Source organism: Lithobates pipiens, unplaced genomic scaffold (genome assembly GCF_037356315.1).
Source record: "Lithobates pipiens isolate NorthernLeopardFrog02 unplaced genomic scaffold, aLitPip1_a1.2 Scaffold_8, whole genome shotgun sequence".
NCBI lineage: Eukaryota > Metazoa > Chordata > Amphibia > Anura > Ranidae > Lithobates > Lithobates pipiens.
The window spans coordinates 9,628,029-9,650,130 of NW_027507903.1; the positions used below are offsets into that span (position 1 = coordinate 9,628,029).

At 45.2% G+C, this 22,102-nt stretch overlaps 1 protein-coding gene and 1 pseudogene across 4 annotated transcripts in view; one reads left to right on the forward strand and one right to left on the reverse strand.

The window, feature by feature from the left end:
* Positions 1 to 22,102, forward strand: part of LOC143962650 (multiple epidermal growth factor-like domains protein 11) — a 981,904-nt gene that overhangs the window by 387,533 nt on the left and 572,269 nt on the right. The window lies entirely within an intron of this gene.
* LOC143964674 (U2 spliceosomal RNA) lies at positions 17,818 to 17,950 on the reverse strand (annotated as a pseudogene).

Consider the following 22,102-nt stretch of genomic DNA (forward strand, 5'->3'; position numbering starts at 1 on the left):
GCCCCCAGGCAATAGGAGATTATGGGGCCCCCGGGCAATAGGAGATTATGGGGCCCCCAGGCAATCCAAGATTATGGGGCCCCCGGGCAATAGGAGATTATGGGGCCCCCAGGCAATCCAAGATTATGGGGCCACACAGTATACACACAGTATACAATCACACAGTATACACAGACATGTACACACAGTATACACAGACATGTTTCTATTGGCTGAGAAGGTACTGGAGAGGCGGGGCAGCTATAATCTTGTGATTTTTAGACCAAAAGGATGTTGGTAAGGGACATTTCAGAGACGGATGTAAAAAAAAACACAGATTTTTTATATACTGTCCCTGGTTTTACTGAGGCTGGCAACCTCAGACGGATTTTTTCAGACGGATTTTGGCCGAAACTTGTCTTGAATACACACAGTCACACAAAGGTGTTGAAAAATCAGATCGTTCGGGAATGAGGTGATGTATGAAACGTACGACGGAACTACGTAGTGGCCAGTAGCCAATAGCTTTCATCTCCAATTTTTTTTCTGAGCATGCGTGGCACTTTGTGCGTCGGAATTCTCTACGCGCGATCGGAAAAAGTCAGATCGGAATTTTGTTGTCGGAAAATTTTTGATCCAGCCCTCAAACTTTTTCCATTGGAAATACTGACAGAAAAAGTCCGATAGAGCTCCTCACACGATCGGATTTTCTGACAGCATAATCCCATCCGACTTTTTCCGTCGGAATTTACGACCATGTGTCTGGGGCAATAGTGTGTATGGGGCTTAATTCTGAGCATTGAGGACTCCATTGATTGGACCGTAGATGTAGAGGGCAGCCAAGGAAAATGAATACAGCGGATGAAAGACACATCATGCACAGAACTGGAAGGAACCAGTGGGACCCCAGGTATCCTCATCTACTTTCCAGAGAAGTCTGGCCAGATGTGGTCTTCATGGAAGAATTGTGGCCAAAAAGCCATACCTCCAATGTGGAAACAAGGCTCAGCGACTCAACTATGCAGGAAAATATAGGACTTTCCGACCGTGTGTATGGGGCAATAGTGTCTATGGGGCTTAATTCTCAGCATTGAGGACTCCATTGATTGGACCGTAGATGTAGAGGGCAGCCAAGGAAAATGAATACAGCGGATGAAAGACACATCATGCACAGAACTGGAAGGAACCAGTGGGACCCCAGGTATCCGCATCTACTTTCCGGAGAAGTCTGGCCAGATGTGGTCTTCATGGATGAATTGTGGCCAAAAAGCCATACCTCCAATGTGGAAACAAGGATAAGCGACTCAACTATGCAGGAAAATATAGGACTTTTCGACCGTGTGTATGGGGCAATAGTGTGTATGGGGCTTAACTCCATTGATTGGACCGTAGACGTAGAGGGCAGCCAAGGAAAATGAATACAGCGGATGAAAGACACATCATGCACAGAACTGGAAGGAACCAGTGGGACCCCAGGTATCCTCATCTACTTTCCGGAGAAGTCTGGCCAGATGTGGTCTTCATGGATGAATTGTGGCCAAAATGCCATACCTCCAATGTGGAAACAAGGCTAAGCGACTCAACTATGCAGGAAAATATAGGACTTTCCAACCGTGTGTATGGGGCAAAAGTGTGTATGGGGCTTAATTCTCAGCATTGAGGACTCCATTGATTGGACCGTAGACGTAGAGGGCAGCCAAGGAAAATGAATACACCGGATGAAAGACACATCATGCACAGAACTGGAAGGAACCAGTGGGACCCCAGGTATCCTCATCTACTTTCCAGAGAAGTCTGGCCAGATGTGGTCTTCATGGAAGAATGGTGGCCAAAAAGCCATACCTCCAATGTGGAAACAAGGCTAAGCAACTCAACTATGCAGGAAAATATAGGACTTTCCGACCGTGTGTATGGGGCAATAGTGTGTATGGGGCTTAACTCCATTGATTGGACCGTAGACGTAGAGGGCAGCCAAGGAAAATGAATACAGCGGATGAAAGACACATCATGCACAGAACTGGAAGGAACCAGTGGGACCCCAGGTATCCTCATCTACTTTCCGGAGAAGTCTGGCCAGATGTGGTCTTCATGGAAAAATTGTGGCCAAAAAGCCATACCTCCAATGTGGAAACAAGTCTAAGCGACTCAACTATGCAGGAAAATATAGGACTTTCCGACCGTGTGTATGGGGCAATAGTGTGTATGGGGCTTAACTCCATTGATTGGACCGTAGACGTAGAGGGCAGCCAAGGAAAATGAATACAGCGGATGAAAGACACATCATGCACAGAACTGGAAGGAACCAGTGGGACCCCAGGTATCCTCATCTACTTTCCGGAGAAGTCTGGCCAGATGTGGTCTTCATGGAAGAATTGTGGCCAAAAAGCCATACCTCCAATGTGGAAACAAGGCTCAGCAACTCAACTATGCAGGAAAATATAGGACTTTTCGACCGTGTGTATGGGGCAATAGTGTGTATGGGGCTTAACTCCATTGATTGGACCGTAGACGTAGAGGGCAGCCAAGGAAAATGAATACAGCGGATGAAAGACACATCATGCACAGAACTGGAAGGAACCAGTGGGACCCCAGGTATCCTCATCTACTTTCCGGAGAAGTCTGGCCAGATGTGGTCTTCATGGATGAATTGTGGCCAAAAAGCCATACCTCCAATGTGGAAACAAGGCTCAGCAACTCAACTATGCAGGAAAATATAGGACTTTTCGACCGTGTGTATGGGGCAATAGTGTGTATGGGGCTTAACTCCATTGATTGGACCGTAGACGTAGAGGGCAGCCAAGGAAAATGAATACAGCGGATGAAAGACACATCATGCACAGAACTGGAAGGAACCAGTGGGACCCCAGGTATCCTCATCTACTTTCCGGAGAAGTCTGGCCAGATGTGGTCTTCATGGAAGAATTGTGGCCAAAAAGCCATACCTCCAATGTGGAAACAAGGCTCAGCAACTCAACTATGCAGGAAAATATAGGACTTTTCGACCGTGTGTATGGGGCAATAGTGTGTATGGGGCTTAACTCCATTGATTGGACCGTAGACGTAGAGGGCAGCCAAGGAAAATGAATACAGCGGATGAAAGACACATCATGCACAGAACTGGAAGGAACCAGTGGGACCCCAGGTATCCTCATCTACTTTCCGGAGAAGTCTGGCCAGATGTGGTCTTCATGGATGAATTGTGGCCAAAAAGCCATACCTCCAATGTGGAAACAAGGCTCAGCAACTCAACTATGCAGGAAAATATAGGACTTTTCGACCGTGTGTATGGGGCAATAGTGTGTATGGGGCTTAACTCCATTGATTGGACCGTAGACGTAGAGGGCAGCCAAGGAAAATGAATACAGCGGATGAAAGACACATCATGCACAGAACTGGAAGGAACCAGAGGGACCCCAGGTATCCTCATCTACTTTCCGGAGAAGTCTGGCCAGATGTGGTCTTCATGGATGAATTGTGGCCAAAAAGCCATACCTCCAATGTGGAAACAAGGCTCAGCAACCCAACTATGCAGGAAAATATAGGACTTTTCGACCGTGTGTATGGGGCAATAGTGTGTATGGGGCTTAACTCCATTGATTGGACCGTAGACGTAGAGGGCAGCCAAGGAAAATGAATACAGCGGATGAAAGACACATCATGCACAGAACTGGAAGGAACCAGTGGGACCCCAGGTATCCTCATCTACTTTCTGGAGAAGTCTGGCCAGATGTGGTCTTCATGGATGAATTGTGGCCAAAAAGCCATACCTCCAATGTGGAAACAAGGCTCAGCAACTCAACTATGCAGGAAAATATAGGACTTTCCGACCGTGTGTATGGGGCAATAGTGTGTATGGGGCTTAACTCCATTGATTGGACCGTAGACGTAGAGGGCAGCCAAGGAAAATGAATACAGCGGATGAAAGACACATCATGCACAGAACTGGAAGGAACCAGTGGGACCCCAGGTATCCTCATCTACTTTCCGGAGAAGTCTGGCCAGATGTGGTCTTCATGGAAGAATTGTGGCCAAAAAGCCATACCTCCAATGAGGAAACAAGGCTCAGCAACTCAACTATGCAGGAAAATATAGGACTTTCCGACCGTGTGTATGGGGCAATAGTGTGTATGGGGCTTAATTATCAGCATTGAGGACTCCATTGATTGGACCGTAGACGTAGAGGGCAGCCTAGGAAAATGAATACAGCGGATAAAAGACACATCATGCACAGAACTGGAAGGAACCAGTGGGACCCCAGGTATCCTCATCTACTTTCCGGAGAAGTCTGGCCAGATGTGGTCTTCATGGAAGAATTGTGGCCAAAAAGCCATACCTCCAATGTGGAAACAAGGCTAAGCGACTCAACTATGCAGGGAAATATAGGAACTGGGGTGCAGAAAAATGGCAGCAGGAGCTCTGGAACTGATGAGTCAAAATGTAAAATATTTGGCTGGAGCAGGAGGCATCTTGTCGGTGAAGGGCTGGAGAGCGGTACAATAATGAGTGTCTGCAGGCAACCATGAAGCATGGTGGAGGTTCCTTGCAAGTCGGGGGGCTGCATTTCTGCAAATAGAGTTGGAGATTTGGTCAGGATCAATGGTCTCCTGAATGCTGAAAAATCCAGCAGATGCTTGTCCATCATGCCGTACCATCAAGGAGGCGTGTGATTGGCTCACTGTGAATAGGTCCAACTAAACCCAGGAAGCTCCGAGCTATAAAATGCTCAGGTTTGAATCGAGGGCTGCAAAGAAAAGCCAAGGTTTACAATGAATTTGTAGAAAAACAACCAGGAAATAAACTTTATTCTCGAATGACCTACCAGAGCTTACCATAACAGGCAACGTTATGGTCGTTTCATTTCGGAGATCACACATTCGCGCTAATTGTGGAATACATTTTTTTAAGGTTCAGAAGTCCTCAGATAACCAGATTCAATCTCCCCATGATAGCCAACCTCAACTTTTTATTTGCAAGTTCCGGTATTCCATGGGAGACTCTGTAGTTTCAGACAAGCCAGTCTCCAACAGAGAGATATGTACTTTTGCATCCCAGTGGGAAATTTAGCTAATTAACTTTTTAGTCCTGGATATCTCCACTCCAGCGGACAAGCTGAGAGGATGATTCAGACCGTAAAACTGCTTTTTCCCAAAAGTCCCTCAGCCTAGGTGTTGAGTCCTGAACTCTTCTTCTTCTTAGTATATAAAATGCTTTAATCCCAGACACAAATTTTAAAGGGGTTGTAAAGGTTTGTTTTTTATTTTCTAAATAGGTTCCTTTAAGTTAGTGCATTGTTAGTTCACTTACCTTTTCCTCCAATTTCCCTTCTAAATGTTTTTTTTTCTTTGTTTTCTTTGTCTGAATTTCTCACTTCCTGTTCCTCCTCAGTAAGCTGTTCTGTAAGCTGTTCTGGCTGACTAAACACCGCTCGGATGATGGTGTGAAGTTTACTGAGGAGAAACAGGAAGTGAGAAATTCAGACTAAGAAAAAAAAACATTTAGAAGGGAAATCGAAGGAAAAGGTAAGTGAACCAACAATGCACTAGCTTAAAGGAACCTATTTAGAAAATAAAAAACAAAGCTTTACAACCCCTTTAACACCTGCAACTGCTCATGGAGACGGTGGTAAAATACCGTATACTACACGTAAACAACACAGGCTCTTCTACCTACGATGCTGGATAAAGTTCATAAAACATTTGTGAAGCCCCAGCAGGATCTGCTGATTTCCCATCCATGAGCCAGGTGGTACAGTCTACTCTACACTAGGGTTGCCACATTTTCTTCAAGCCAATCCCGAACACACTTGAGCGGCCTGGGAAACCTTTGGATGCCCCAAGGAGAGGAGTAATGTGGTGGGCATAGCGTTCCGCAGGGAAAAGTGGGTGGGGCCAAATTGCTCTTGCTGACATCATCACCCTGCCCCCCCCCCGTGATGTTGAACTTGCCCCCAGACAGCCGCCCACAGCTCCTGGACGGCGCAACAGATTTGTGTGTGACTATCTTGGTTACTGTGTGTCTGGGTTTCAGTCCGCCTCAAACCCGGACACATGATTCAAAACCCGGATAGTGCGGTTGAATCCGGAACAGGTGGCAGCCCTAGTCTACACAAGAGTCTCAATCATAAAATATTGTCACCCCAAAAAGGATGTTTCTGCAGAAATAGATGCCATTTGAGACATGACCCAACTGCCTTAAAGGGGTTGTAAAGGTAAACATTTTTTCACCTTAATGCATTCTATACATTAAAGAGGAAGTAAAGGGAACAAAAAAAAAAACACACCCTGCAAGGCAAAGGCATAATGAGCTAGTATGCATAGCGTACTAGCTCATTATGAATAACTTACTTGAGAACGAAGCCCCCGAAGCGGTCCTCCGTCTTCCTCTTCGCCGCTGCCATGGATCCCGGAGCGACTTCCGGGTCTCGCGGCTCTGGCGCTGTGATTTGCCAGAGCCGCGATGACGTCACTCCCGTGCATGCGCACGGGAAACGGCACTCGCGGCATATTGCCATTGACTGCGGTGTGCTCAGTGCGCCTGCGCGCCGCTGTCTATGGCGCATGCGCCGTAGACAGCGGTGCCTGTCTTTCGGCAAATATCTCCTAAGGTTTAGGAGATATTTCTTGGACCTACAGATAAGCCTTAATCTAGGCTTACCTGTAGGTCAAAGTGGTTTGTAAGGGTTTACAACCACTTTAAGGTGAAAAAACATCTGACAGTGCCGCCCCCCCCCCCCCTCGTTTTACTTACCTGACCCCTCGAAAGTCCCGCGCTCGCTTCCGACATCCTTTTCGCCACTCAACCTGGCCGTTGATTGGCTAGAGTGGATGGATTGGCTCGCGCTGCTGTCAATCACATCCAAAGACGCGATGCGCCGGGGGGCGGGGCCGAGTGATACAGTGAGCGGCTATAGCCGCCGGATGTATCACGGGAGCGCGCCCGCAAGTACTTCTCACATGCGAGGGAGCTCACATGAACGTGAGAAGTACTTGCGGAGGGAAGCCGAGACAGCCGCTGAGGGACCCCAGAAGAGGAGGTTCGGGGCCATTCTGTGTAAAACAAGCTGCACAGTGGAGGTAAGTATAACATGTTTGTTATTTAAAAAAAAATTATAATAATTCCCTTTACAATCCCTTTAACTTTTAAAGAACTAATATATTTTTTGAGACAAGGGTCGGCAGTCTAAATTTTCAGCATGTCAGTGCCCGTGATTATAATCAGGGGCACCCGGCCCACAGACAAGTGGGTGACTGTTTGGTGGTATCACCTGCAATAGTATCTGTTGTATGGAGGAGATGCAGCTGTGTGCATCATTGGGGGCGCCGCTCTGCGCTCAAGTGGCTCCTCTCTCCTCCCCTCCTTCTCTCCTCCCCTCCTTCTCTCCTCCCCTCCTGACTGACATCATTCTCAGCTCTGCTGCAATTGTCAGTTGAGGAGAGGGGAGGGGCGCCAGGCGGCGCTCTTGATGAGATATCTGACTGCATTTTTCATCGTGTGGTACAGACACTTTTGCAGATGACATTGTTAAACAGACTGAATAAAAAGATTATTCAGGGCCATCTTTAATATATGGCAAGCATTTTCTTGTATCCTCCGTCCACAGCCACCACTATACCCCCCCCCCCCCCCCGGTCCACAGCCCCCTCTGTACCCTCCCTGTTCACCCCACTGATACCAATAATGGGGCACTATTTCCCCCACTGATACCAATGATGGGGTACTATTCCTGCCACTGACATCAACAATGGGGCACTATTTACCCAACTGATTTCAATGATGGGGCACTATTTACCCAACTGATTTCAATGATGGGGCACTATTCCTCCAACTAATACCAATGATATGGCACTATTCCTTCCACTGATACCAATGATGGGGCACTAATTCTCCAACAGATATCAATGGGGCACTCTTTCTTCCAGTAGCACCGACAATGAGGCACTATTCCCTCCACTGCTGCTAATGATGGGGCACTATTCCTATTCCTCCCACTGATACCAATGGTGAGGGTACTATTCCTCCAACGGATATCAATGATGGGGCACTCTTTCTTCCACTAACACCGACAATGCGGCACTATTCCACTGTTGGTAATGATGGGCACTATTCTTCCAATGGATATCAATGATGGTGCACTACCCCCCCCCCCCACTAATACCAATGATGGGGCACTGTTACCAGTGGGAGGAATATTGCCCCATTATTGGTATCAGTTGGAGGAATAGTGCCCCATTATTGGTATCACCAATGATGGGGCACTATTCCTCCCTCTGACACCAATGATGGGGCACTATTCCTCCCTCTGACACCAATGATGGGGCACTATTCCTCCCACTGACACCAATGATGGGGCACTATTTCTCCCACCGACACCAATAATGGGGCACTATTCCTCCCACTGACACCGATGATGGGGCACTATTCCTCCCACTGATACCAATGATGGGGCACTGTTCCTCCCACTGATACCAATGATGGGGCACTATTCCTCCCACTGATCCCAATGATGGGGCACTATTCCTCCCACCGATACCAATGATGGGGCACTATTCCTCCCACTGACCCCAATGATGGGGCACTATTCCTCCCACCGACACCAATGATGGGGCACTATTCCTCCCACTGACACTGATGATGGGGCACTATTCCTCCCACTGATACCAATGATGAGGCACTATTCCTCCCACTGACCCCAATGATGGGGCACTATTCCTCCCACTGACACTGATGATGGGGCACTATTCCTCCCACCGCTACCAATGATGGGGCACTATTCCTCCCACTGATACCAATGATGGGGCACTATTCCTCCAGCTGACCCCAATGATGGGGCACTATTCCTCCCACCGATACCAATGATGGGGCACTATTCCTCCCACTGATACCAATGATGGGGCACTATTCCTCCAGCTGACCCCAATGATGGGGCACTATTCCTCCCACCGATACCAATGATGGGGCACTATTCCTCCCACTGATACCAATGATGGGGCACTATTCCTCCCACCAATACCAATGATGGGGCACTATTCCTCCTCCTCCTGACTGCCGGCACTATGTACCTTTTTTTTTTTTTTCTTCACTGCCTCAGACTAAGTCTAAGTTATTCTTTACGCCCTGAAGACTCCTTGACATTTTTTTATTCCAACTGGCAACAATCTGACCTCTCTAAAATCTGAAGACCAATATACTGTCCCTTTCCTTCGAACGTCTGGAGACCCCCCCCCAATCTAACCAATGGAGTCCTTCAGAACCTGAAGAAGCGTTCAGGTGATTTAACTCTCCGGCATCCACCAAAAAAACCAACATATCAGTTTTTTTGTTTTTTTTTGCTTGGACTGACCCTTTAAAAAAGAGCCTAAAGCCAATTCTGTCGCTGGAAGGAGAACATCATTAATCTGCTGGACAGGACTGAAAGTTAGAACATCAATTTACCTGCTGAACCGGCGTCAATATCACTTAGACATTCTCAGAATAAAACCGAGCAACGTCTCCGGACTGTAAAATAACCGTATTATATATATATATACACACCGGAATCTCTGTTCTGGTTGGCAAGTAAAATGTTTATAATTGCGACGCTATGTTTGTTGGCCAGTGATCGCCAAATTAACGGAATATAAAGGGCCTGTATCCCATGTATTTTCCAATAACATAAGGATAAGTCAGACGGGAACACTGCCTGCTAATTCCCCACATCCTCCGAGTACAAAGTGAAAAAAAAAAAAAGGGGGGATCGTGGAAGAAAAGATTTTTTTTTTTTTCTCCTATAGTGAATACGCAGCTTTTTCAAGTAATTAGGAATATTAAAAGCAATGACTGTGATTGAGATAGAAACATTATTCATTCCTTTATATTTCCTTGCTGGGCAGGCAGCCAACATATTTCATTTATGAGTTTTCATCTGCAAAGAAAAAAAAAAAAAAAGAGAGAAAGAAAGAAAGGATGGCAGAGGGCGAGGAGCCAATTACTAAATGAAATACGTTCCTGTTTAACTCTAATAAATGACACCCTAAATGTTCTCGTTTTGGAGTGCCCCCAGAGTGACAGCTCATTTCACTTATTTGGAATTAACCCCGCTGCCGCCGCCACCGCCGAGACGGCCATTAGCATGGAAACCAATAATACAGATGCAGTTCAGATTTATGTGCCCGCATGGGTCAAACATTTTTTTTTTTTGGCACAGATCGGCCATTTTGGCATTAAAAAAAAAAAAAAAGCTAGGGCTATATTTATCCTCATTTCACTTAAGCATTTTGCTTCTAGCAAGCATTTTATATTGCCGCTATTATTACACCTGCCAGGAGATTTTTTTTTTTTTTTTTTTTTTCCCCTCCATAGCTTCTTGTATGCTCCTCTCAGGCACTCTGGGGCAATATGGGACTTTTAGATTTATGAAGGGTGCACCGAGAGGCAAGAGCCCTGGCAGCCGGGCGTTCGCAGACCTCTGTTTCCACTGGATTTATTGCGGCACCACAGAATGAATTACAGGTGACTTTCAGGATTGATATAGTTCAGTCGCCGGCAATTCACTCTCGTCGGGTGTAATGAATCCCACCGGCCGTTGGCTGTTTTCCGTCTCCTTTAGCACTTTTATGCGGCTGTTTATCAAAGGCTAAGCAGCATGCGAAGGCAGCGGGATTCATAAGAAGTATTAGCGGGAGCAGCAACAGGTACCTGTATGATATGCAATAGCTTGACTCGCTACTTACTGTGCTTCTCTCAGAAGATCTTGACTTGTTGGTGGCCAAAGGATATTATCAGAAATTCAGATCCATAAAACGGAAGCCATGGTCGTTTTCAAGAGAGAGAGAAGGAACATTCAGACTTCTCATTAAAGTGGTTGTAAACCCTTACAACACACTTTGACCTACAGGTAAGCCTAGATTAAGGCTTACCTGTAGGTCCAAGAAATATCTCCTAAACCTACACGGTTTAGGAGATATTTGCCGAAAGACAGGCACCGCCGTCTATGGCGCACACTGAGCGCGGCATCGTCAACGACGAAGATGCCGCGCGTGTCGGCTCCTGTGCGCATGCGTGGGAGTGACGTCATCGCGGCTTCGCCGAATGACAGCGGCGGAGCTGCGAGACCCCACCGAGAAGATGTATGCGCCGGACTACAGGGGACAACGGTGACTTTGCTGGCTCCTGTGTCAGGTAAGTGACACATAATGGACTACTATGCGATGCATAGTAGTCCATTATGCTTTACCTTTGCAGGGAATGAAAGAAGAAGTAAACCCATTAGGGTTTACTTCCTCTTTAAAGCCTCATACACACTATCAGTTTTTCTGCTGAGTTTTTCCTTCAGGTTTACCAAAACCATGTAGTGGAAGGGCCGGCCTGATTGCATACACATTGAAAGTCCTAAGGTTTGACCTCATATTATATGGTTTTGGTAAATCTGAAGAAAAAACTCAGCAGAAAAACTGATAGTGTGTATGGGGGTGTAGCACTGACCCCCGAAGGAGCTGCTGGTTTTATTGGGCTTACCGTTACCTTGTTGTCTGCTTCTCCGTCTAAGGATTCTCGTGGTAGATGGCCCAAAGAAATGTGGAAAACTGACACTGAATCTTCTTTTGGGTTATTTATTTGTAACAGAAACAGAGTCTCTCAATGAAGGGTAGAGGCAGTGCCGGGAAAAGGTCATCCAGCGCCCAGGGCAAAGATGCCAAATTGTGCCCCCCTTTCCCTTAGGGTTAGGGTCAGGGTGCCCCCTACCACTGCAATAAACCTTTGCACCATGGGCAGCCGCCCCTCCTGCCCACCCCTTGACTCGGCCCTGGGTAGAGGGCTAGGAGTAAGTTCAGGTACTTTAGACTGCAAAAAATGGAAAGTCTCTCATAGGAAAATCCAAAGAATAGCAACTATTTCAAAGCTGGATTTTACAACCCCCGGATAGACCTCCTCTCACTAGGCCTAGCAGCCGGTAGGGTGTTTGGTAAAGTCTCTGCCACAGACTTGTGATGTACACTTGAGAGTAGGATGTTTGACAAAGTCTCTGCCACAGACTTGAGCATTACTGAGGGATGTGGACAAATTTAAAGAGCTATCATACGGTACCAGTATCTCTCAGCCGATCCGGCGATACCGTATGAGTGATCCAGGTTGCGTCCTTCAACTGAGCCTCCAGACTCCTTCAGAGAAGCCAGCCTTGCGCACGGCCTTCTCCTGAAGAGTCCTCCCCTGTGGTTCTTCCAGTTGCTGGGACTCTCCCTTGGATGAGACGGACCACCTTTGGATCAATAGGCCCTGAAATCCAATCGGACCTATCCCTGCAGTTGCGTTGCCTCGGGGCAGCCTGCCCCCGAGACTCGAAATGCATGGTTCTGCACCCCAGGCCAGGAGGACCATGGGGCTGGGTCAGGAGGACCCCCCCGAACTGAACAGGCAGAAAATAATCTCTGGAACAACTAAGCACGTGATGTCCGTACCTTAAATACCACCTCCCAGAATGCACGGCAGGAGAACACTCCCCCTGGGCTGGTTCCAAGAGAACAGCGGCATTCAATACACCCAGCTAGACTGCATTCTCAACCTTGCCGGCGGTGACAGCGACACCTGCAGTCAAGGAGAACCCAGTGCAACCCAACTGGACTGGTACTGAAACCAGAATTTTAGAAAATTAGCCCCAAAACCCAACTGTGGTTTCAGGAAATTTTACTTTGAAAAAAACATAGCGCCTGCTCGTCAGAAGCCAGCGCTACAGGGGCTTTAGGGGAATCAAACCAGATGAGGTGGAGCATGGCAAGAAGAAGAAGAAGATGAAGAAGTACTCATTGCTCAAAATCCAAAGCGGATAAAAACGATTTATTGAAATTCTGCTTGCAATTCCATAGATATAAACAGCTCTTACGGCCCATACACACGATCTGACTTTTTTGAAAACAAACATGCAAATTAGCTGTTTTAAGGCAACATCTGACCGTGTGTACGCTTCATCGGACAAACTTTTTTTGGTTTTCATCTGACTTTTGTTGGCTGTGCGAACGGACAAACTTTCCGACAATATAAGTCCTATGGAGCAAAGTCCAATCATGTGTACAGAAACCCATCAGACTTTACAAACACGCATGCTCAGAACCAATGCAAAAGATCAGACAATACAGAAGTTGACCAAAGGTGGCGGTAAAGAGCAGAAAAACCACGTGATTTGGTGAAAGTTGGCTGAACAAGTCAGATTGTGTGTATGCAATACAAGTTCACGGCCAATACCCTTTGTACAAAAGTCCACGGGAAAGTTTGTATAAAGTCCGATCGTGTGTATGAGGCTTTAGAGGTGGAAGATCGTGCTGGTCTGACTTGCTCGGCTGACGGTCTGTGAGTGAGTGAGTAATGGTGGGGGCATTTTGGGGAAATTCGCTCCAGCTTAATCCAGCCCAACTTGGCAGAAAGGTGGCGGTGGGCCCCTTTTGAGGGCTTGGGCTGCTACCTCTGGGTACGGCCTCAACGTCGTTTCCAGATAAACTTGTGAGGGTAGGTAAAAGGAGCGCCCAGTATCCAATCAGAAGTAAATAAAAGGTGAATGGTAATTTTTTATTGGAAATAGTAGAGCATGATAAAACCAATGTGTTTCGGGGACTCCCCATTGTGTCTGTCCTTGAAAAAGGGAGTGTCCCCCATGAGAGGTTTTCTAGGCGGCGGGTATGGTAGAAAAATACTACATGGGATTTAAAATTACTTTCACAATAGTATCAAAGAAAAGAAAAATGAATGACAATGACAGTTAAAATATGAGCTGTGGTACAGGGGATATGAAAATAACACAAATTAAGCTAAACACAATAGTACACAACATTAAAACGCAAAAAATGTTGATAGTACAAGAATGTTGACGCGTTTTGACCCCACCGAGTCTTCTTCAGAGAATTTGTTTGCTGTAGAAAAATTTGCATATATTGAAATGTATTAATATAAATATAGATATAATTAGCCCTTGTACACACGGTCGGAGATTCTGACGGAATGTGTCCTATCGGACTGTGTTGTCGAATATTTCGACTGTGTGTGGTCTACATCGGACTGTTTCCGTCGGAATATAAAATAACGGACCAACTTTTCCAACTTGCCGGTAAAATTTTCCGACAAAATGCTCCGATCGGACATACTCCGATCATGTGTAGCCTACTCCGAGGGACAAAGTGCCACGCATGCTCAGATCAAATTCCTAGACAAAAGCTATTGGCTACTAGCCTGAACGTAGTCCCGTCCTAACGAAATAACGTCATCACGTTATGTACAACTTTGTCCGACCGTGTGTATGCAACATCACTTCCGGACCTCTTCTGGAATTAATCCGTCGGAATTACTCCGACGGATTTGGTTGTCGAAATCTCCGACCGTGTGTACAAGGGCTAACAAACATCTTATTGTATAGTTACCAGTCACACTGTGTTGTAGGTATCTCCTGAGCCTAAGGCCCTCTAAAACCCCTTAACTTGATCCCACCGAGCGTCCCATGTCAAGCGTCACACCAAAAGGGGAGCCCAAATCGCTAATGCATGGCTTACAAGGAGTCACACTAGAGCAGCCGTCACTAAATGGCGGCCCGCGGTCCGAGTCCGGACCGAGCGGGGCTTCTGCCCGGACTGCTATGCCGCCTGCGTAGTAAATTACAGCAATCACTTGTTTGCTGGGACCGCGGGTTTCCCTAGCAACCAGTGACGCTGTGTGCATGCGCCCGCCCCCTGCTCCTGGCCGCGTCTCGGAGCTGAAGACACTCACGCTCACAGGCAGTAGGGGGTGTGACGTCACGTGCGCGCCCCGCCCCCCATGCTGCCCGCGGTTCCCGATTACCGGGTCCTGGCTCTCCTTGAGGCAGCTTCAGTTGTGCCCTTCCTCCTGCAGTTGAGGTATGTGGGCACATAAGTGATCATGCATACTGTTGGGCATATTTTAAGGGGCACACTGATAGGTATATTTGTAATTTGCACAATGCTGGGCTTTTTTTTGTAAGGGGCATGCTGATGGGTATATTTTTTATATGCACACTGATTTGCATGTTTTGTTAAGGTGCACCTTAACAAAATATGCCCATCAGTGTGCACTTAAAAAATATACCCATCAGCATGCCCCTTAAAATAAAATGTGTCCATCAGAGTGCCCTTTAGCATGAAATAAGGGTCACACTGATGGGCACCTTTTATGTTAAGGGGTACTCTGATGGACAAATAAAATTTTACGGGGCACGCTGATGGGTATATTTTTAATGTGCACATCGATGGGCATATTTTGTTAAGGGGCACGCTGATGGGTACAACAAAATGTGCCCTACAATATGCCCATTGATGCGCACATTAAAAATATACCCACCAGCATGCCTTAAAAAAAAATTTGTCCATCAGAGTGCCTCCTAACATAATAGGCGCCCATCAGTGTGACCCTTATTTCATGTTAAGGGGCACGCCGATGGGCATATTTTATTTTATATTAAAAGGGGCACTCTGATGGGCAAATTTTAAGTTAAGGGGCACATTTTGTTGTCCATCAGAGTGCCCCTTAATATAAAATGTGCCCATCAGCATGACCCTTATTTTATGTTAAGGGGCACCCTGATGTGCACATTTTATGTTAAGGGGGACTTTGATGGGTACATCTTATGTAAGGGGACACTGACAGGAATGTCTGATGTAAAGGGGCACCTGATTTAAAGATGCACTGTGATGGGGGCACCAGATGTAAAGGGGCACTGTGATGGGGACACCTGATGTAAATAGGCACTGTGATGGGGACACCTGATGTAAAGGGGCACACTCATGGGCACATTTTATTTTAAGAGCAACACTGATGGGTACATTTTATATTAAAGGGGCACTTTGATGGGCAAATTTTAAGTTAAGGGGCACATTTTGTTGTGTCCATCAGAGTGCCCCTTAATATAAAATGTGCCCATCAGCGTGACCCTTAACATAAAATTTACCCATCAGCGTGACCCTTAACATAAAATTAACCTATCAGCGTGACCCTTATTTTATGTTAAGGGATGCCCTGATGGGGACATCTGATGTATGGGGACACTCTGACAGGAAGATCTGATGTAAAGAGGCACTGTGATGGGGACACCCGATGTAAAGGAGCACTGTGATGGGGACACCCGATGTAAAGGGGCACTGTGATGGGGACACCTGATGTAAAGGGGCACTGTGATGGGGCCCCCCGATGTAAAGGGGCACTGTGATGGGGACACCCGATGTAAAGGGGCACTGTGATGGGGACACCCGGTGTAAAGGGACACTGTGATGGGGACACCCGATGTAAAGAGCAAATGTAAAGCTATCCTAGTTCCAACTGTCCACATGTTTAATATTGTAACTGAAACTTGACAATAAATATTGTTGAAATGCTAAGGAAATTGCAAATTTCTCATGTTTTTGATAGATATACAGTGACTACAATCTTTCTGAGTCATAGCACAGACTTGAGATTCGGACCTCGGCCCAAAGAAAATGTTGGCGACCGGACCTCCTTGAATTTTAATTCATTACCCCTGCACTAGAGGAATAATTCCCTAAACACCAGGGCAGGGTGCGGAGGCGGAGAAACAGCACCTACAGGTTGAAATGTCAAGGAACAATACTATAAGTGCATTATAGTTAGCACAAATAAGAAATTTCATAAGTATTAATACAAAAATATTAGGTATGATGGATGGACAGCTGAATATTGTTAAGGAGCAAACTGCATGTTGTGATAATCCAATGAGAATAATTATAGTTATGAATGTGAATTTATAAAGATAAATTTATTAAGAAAGTTTCTTATGGTACCAAATGGGGGGGGGGGGGGGAGGGAATTACCTAGTGTAAATATGAGATTCTTTTTTTTTTCTTTTTTAGCCATTGTGGTATAAAAAACACACCCAAAAAACTACACCCGGTGCCAAAAAACGTGCACACACATAAAAAGTGGACACAAAACATGCAACTGGTGTAACACTGTCCTCCACTAGGAAGGACCTTACCCTGATCCCCCGGGCGTTAGGCTCCAGACGTGGACTGAGGTACTCACTTGGTCCATCTGGCTGAAACCAGATGGACCTCTTTCTCTGGAAGGTCTGTCGAAACAGACCCACCCAAGTACTCGGTTGGGGCTCCCCCGAAGGGAGACCCCCTGAGAGAGGGAGAACCAAGCCAGAAGGCCTATGTCCACCCCCTCATAAGATGTTCAGGGCAGGCCAGAGGACCTACACCCTACTAATCACACAGTGACAAACGTGATACACCAAACAAAAAAATACAAAAAAGTGACAAAGGGTATAAATAAAAGAAAGTGGGGAGAAGGAAGTTGGAGAGAGTGAAAGTGACCATTGTGTAATACAATGGCCGGTCCTTCGGCCAGGAATAAAAATTTCCCCTGGTCCTAGCCAAAAGGCTCGGCCCTAGAGGCAGGTGCGAAAAACGTGTGTTGTGGTGAAGTGACCTTGGTGCCATAACTCAAAGTGATAAATTACAGTGAATATACGGCACCCCTGAACTGCCACTTCAGGGGCACATTCACCACTGAACTTTCGTTGCAACCGTGACCAACAGCCCAGACCACAGCAGCCCCCACCCCAGGCAGGAAGGTGTGAAGTTCTGAGAGCTTAGTGAGAGCCCTTACCATCAGGCTCCACTGTCGCTCCCATCACTCCTAACTAATTACATTCGGGAAGTACTATCCGCTCCCCCAGTGGGAAAGGGGAGCCAGTGTTCTCTCCTGAAAAACTGGCCAGGGCTAGAGCTGCCACAATCCAGGCCAGAAGGCCAGGGACCCGACCCTTCAGCGCCGACCCAGTGGTTCTCAATCCCCATCAGAAGGTTTCCCTTTTGGCTACTAACTGCTCCAGGTTACCTTCACGCCAGCAGGTTTTGCATAGTAACTGCCACCCCTGATCCACCTTGCCGTAAAGCAGGGACGGAAGCAAGTGCCACCTACTGGCAACTGATAAGAACAGATACTACACTTGGTCTTAGCCAAAAAGCCAAGAAGCTAGTGTAAGTATGAGATAAGTGTGAATCTAAAAGGATTACATAAAAAATGGTGAGAATGAGAGGAAAGTGAAAGGAGTTGCTGTAGGGCAAGTGAAGGTGTGAACTGAGAGTGAGGAAACAGGAAATTATTCTAATTGGGAGTAAAAGAAGTGATTAAGAAAGAAAAAGGAAAAAAGGGAGAATAGAAAATAAAAGATAAAAAATAATATAGTCATGTCCATCCTCTTTCTACATAGTCACTGTGAGCTGTCATTCAGTCTTTGTTCCCCCAAAATCTGTTGGTTTTATCATGCTCTACTGTTTCTAATAAAAACTACCATCCACCTTTTATTTACTTCTGATTGGATACTGGGCGCTCCTTTTTACCTATCCTCACAAAGATATAAACAAGCACTCAACATGTACAATTCGTCCTGCGCCCCGGTGTGCGAGCTGATGTCACCGCTATTTCCTCCACCCGACACACGTTTCGTCGTAACAGGCGTCATCAGTGGGGCAATAGTGATAGCGGTGCTCACAGAATCCACATTTAAATATTCTTATTCAAACCACTAGAGGGCAGCACCACTTCCTCGGTACCTTCCAGCCACAGTGAACCGCACACCTATAATCCCGTTGTTTAATATCGACGGCCAAATTATTGGAGTCTGACCATATGCTTAATATAAGATATTTTTGTGTACAATATTGTGAGTGCAGCTGTCAATTTACATTTTTTTTTTTTTTTAGATATAACTGTTGCACTCAGTGCAGGTAGTTTTTCTTTTTATAAATTTTTGAGATTTGTTGTGCTGTTTGAGGCTTGGTTTAAAATGGCAGTTTGAATCCATTTTCGTCCAATGTCATACTAATTAAAAATACTTAATACTTGTTTAACTTCTGTTTATTCACAAGCATAATGATTTCCTTAGAAGAGAACAAATAACATTTGCTACGTCATATTCTAATTGATTATTATACGTCAGGTGTTTTTAAGTTTATATTTTACAATATTCTTGTTTTTCTACCTGCTATTATTACATAACTTTACATACTCTTCTTTTTCTTTTTACTCACACAATAAACTTTCTTGTGAAAACATCAAATTAAACAGATAATGTAGGGTTTAAAAAATGCCAGAACCTCTGGCAGAAAAAGCAGCGTAAAAAAATGCCCAGTGGCTCTTATTGCATAAGAGTTTATGAGCATTTGCTTTTACAAGCATTTTTTTTCCCCCCTATGCTCATTTGTCACTATAATCAATGTACACTTGAAAACGTTGAACACTCCTAAATGCGGTGTTTATGCAGCTATTTATCAAAGGCTAAGAAGCGTGTGCGAGGCAGCCGGATTCATCAGAAGTATTAGCGGGAGCAGTAACAGTATGATATGCAATAGCTTGACTCACTACTTGCTGTAATTAGAAGATCTGGTCTTGCTGGTGAGGAAAGAGCATCAAAAGAAATTCAGATCTGTAAAACTGAGTCGTGGTCGTTTTTGAGATAGGCTGTGCTTTTTGAGGCTTCGTCCAAAATGACAGTTTGAATCCATTTTTGTCCATTGGCATACACTACATTAAAACACCTAATTAAACAGACAATGTAAGGTTTCTGCCCCTGGCAGAAAAAGCAGCATAATAAAAGCCCAGTGGCGCATATTGCAGAAGAGTTTATAGGCATTTTGCCTTTATAAGCATTTTTTCCATGTGCTCATTTGTCGCTATAATCAGTATACACTTGAAAATGTTGAACGCTCCTAAAAGTAGTGTTTATGCAGGTATTTATCAAAGGCTAAGCAGCGTGTGCCAGGCAGCCCAATTCATAAGAAGTATTAGTAGGAGCAGCAACAGTATGATATGCAATAGCTTGACTCACTAGTTGCTGTACTTAGAAGATCTTGACTTGTCGGTGAGGAAAGAGTATCGTGGCCGTTTTTTTCGAGATAGGCTGTGCTTTTTGAGGCTTCGTTCAAAATGACAGTTTGGATCCATTGGCATACACTAAATTAAAACACCTAATTAAACAGATAATGTAAGGTTTAATAAATGCCAGAACCTCTGGCAGAAAAAGCAGCATAAAAAAAAGCCCAGTGGCTCGTATTGCAGAAGAGTTTATAGGCATTTGCCTTTTTTATAAGCGTTTTTTTTCCCCATGTGCTCATTTGTCGCTATAATCAGTATACACATCAAAATGTTGAACACTACTAAATGTTGTTTTTATGTGGCTATTTATCAAAGGCTAAGGCAGCACGATTCATAAGAAGCATTAGCAGGAGCAGAAACAGGCACCTGTATTATATGCAATAGCTTGACTCAGTAATTACTGTACTTATCTCAGAAGATCTTGACTTGTCGGTGATGAAAGGACATCATTAGAAATCCAGATCCCTAAATCAGAGTCTCACTTCACTTCTACACTTGCCATCTAATTTTTATGGATTATTTATCCATTACAGACTTCATTGATCAGTTTATCACTTTGATACACCATGGAATTTGGCGACCTGTGTTTTGGGGATGATGCACATGTGCCCTGCCTGGTACGAGGCTCTGATTACCTCAGCTCCCGGGGCAGACAACCTTTCTGACCCTGGCCCCACACACACCATAAGTAGTATCATGTAAGTACCCAGCACTGAAAATCGTGTCCTTTCCGGCTGTACTTGGTCAAACATCTGACTTAATCACACTCCATTTTTTCAGATACCCTATAGCAGTGATGGCGAACCTTGGCACCTCAGATGTTTTGAAACTACATTTCCCATGATGCTCTACTACAATGCTGAATGCATGAGCATCATGGGAAATGTAGTTCCAAAACATCTGGGGTGCCAAGGTTCGCCATCACTGCCCTATAGCAGTGATGGCGAACCTTGGCACCCCAGATGTTTTGGAACTACATTTCCCATGATGCTCCACTACACTGCAGAGTTCATGAGCATCATGGGAAATGTAGTTCCAAAACATCTGGGGTGCCAAGGTTCGCCATCACTGCCCTATTGCATCCGCTCCATAGGGATTGTTTTTACACAAAATGCGTCAGCCAATCAGGATGTAGCTATATGCTCTAGTAGGATCCAATTTAGTGTAAGGGCTGGGCTCAGCCCTTCCTTCTCTGAGCTGGGCTCAGCCCTTCCTTCTTTGAGCTGGCCGCTCAGCTGTCGTCTAATTGCCAGCTCCTATCTCTCCACAGTGACTCAGCTGTTGATGATATCCTGCTCATCAGTCCTGCCTACTTAAACCGTCCAGCCCAGATTATCTCTGCCTTTGCCTTGGTCACATCTCTAGAGACTCTCCTGTGTTCCTGTTAAGACTTGCTTGGCTGACATTCCTTCTGGCTCCAGATCCTGCTTGCTGTTCTACTCTGCTGTTCTCTGGCTCCCTGACATTTTTGCTTGTCTGACTATCCGTTTCCGTTTCTTCCCTAACTATGGCTATGTTTACTCTGTTTACCTTTTTTTTATTATTATTATTATTATTAAACAAGTGTGATTTAACAGTACTTCTGTCTCAGTCTGATTCATGGTTTCTGACATTCAGACATACCATCTCCAATCATTAGAATTTTTATATCCATTTTTATCATGTTGTGTGCCCCTTAGTCCACATGTGTACTTATATGATCTCACACTTGTTATACCAGCATTTTGTTATTCTATATTGCTATGTGTTACCAAGCTGTCGTGTGTGTGTGTGTCTGTGTATATATATATATATATATATATATATCAGTTGATGTTGTTCATGCCATGTGCGTATTTATATGATACCAATTTTTAAATGCGATAGTCCCAAATTCCTCCTTTTTTGTCCACTAAAATATAGTTGTGGTCATTTTCAAGATACTGTAGGCTGTGCTGTTTGAGGCTTCGTTCAAATTGACAGCTTGGATCCAATTTTGTCCATTGTCATACGCTACATTAAAACATCTAATTAAACAGATAATGTAAGGTTTAAAAAACGCCAGAACCTCTGGCAGAAAAAGCAGTAAAAAAATAATTCCCAGTGGCTCGTATGGCACAAGATTTCATAGGCTTTTGCTTTTTATAAGCGTTCTTTTTTTTTTTTTTTTCAAAACATTACGCTGTGCTCATTTGTCGCTACAATCAATGTACCCTTGAAAATGTTGAATGCTCCTAAATGCCACGTTTATCTGGCTATTTATCGAAGGCAAAGC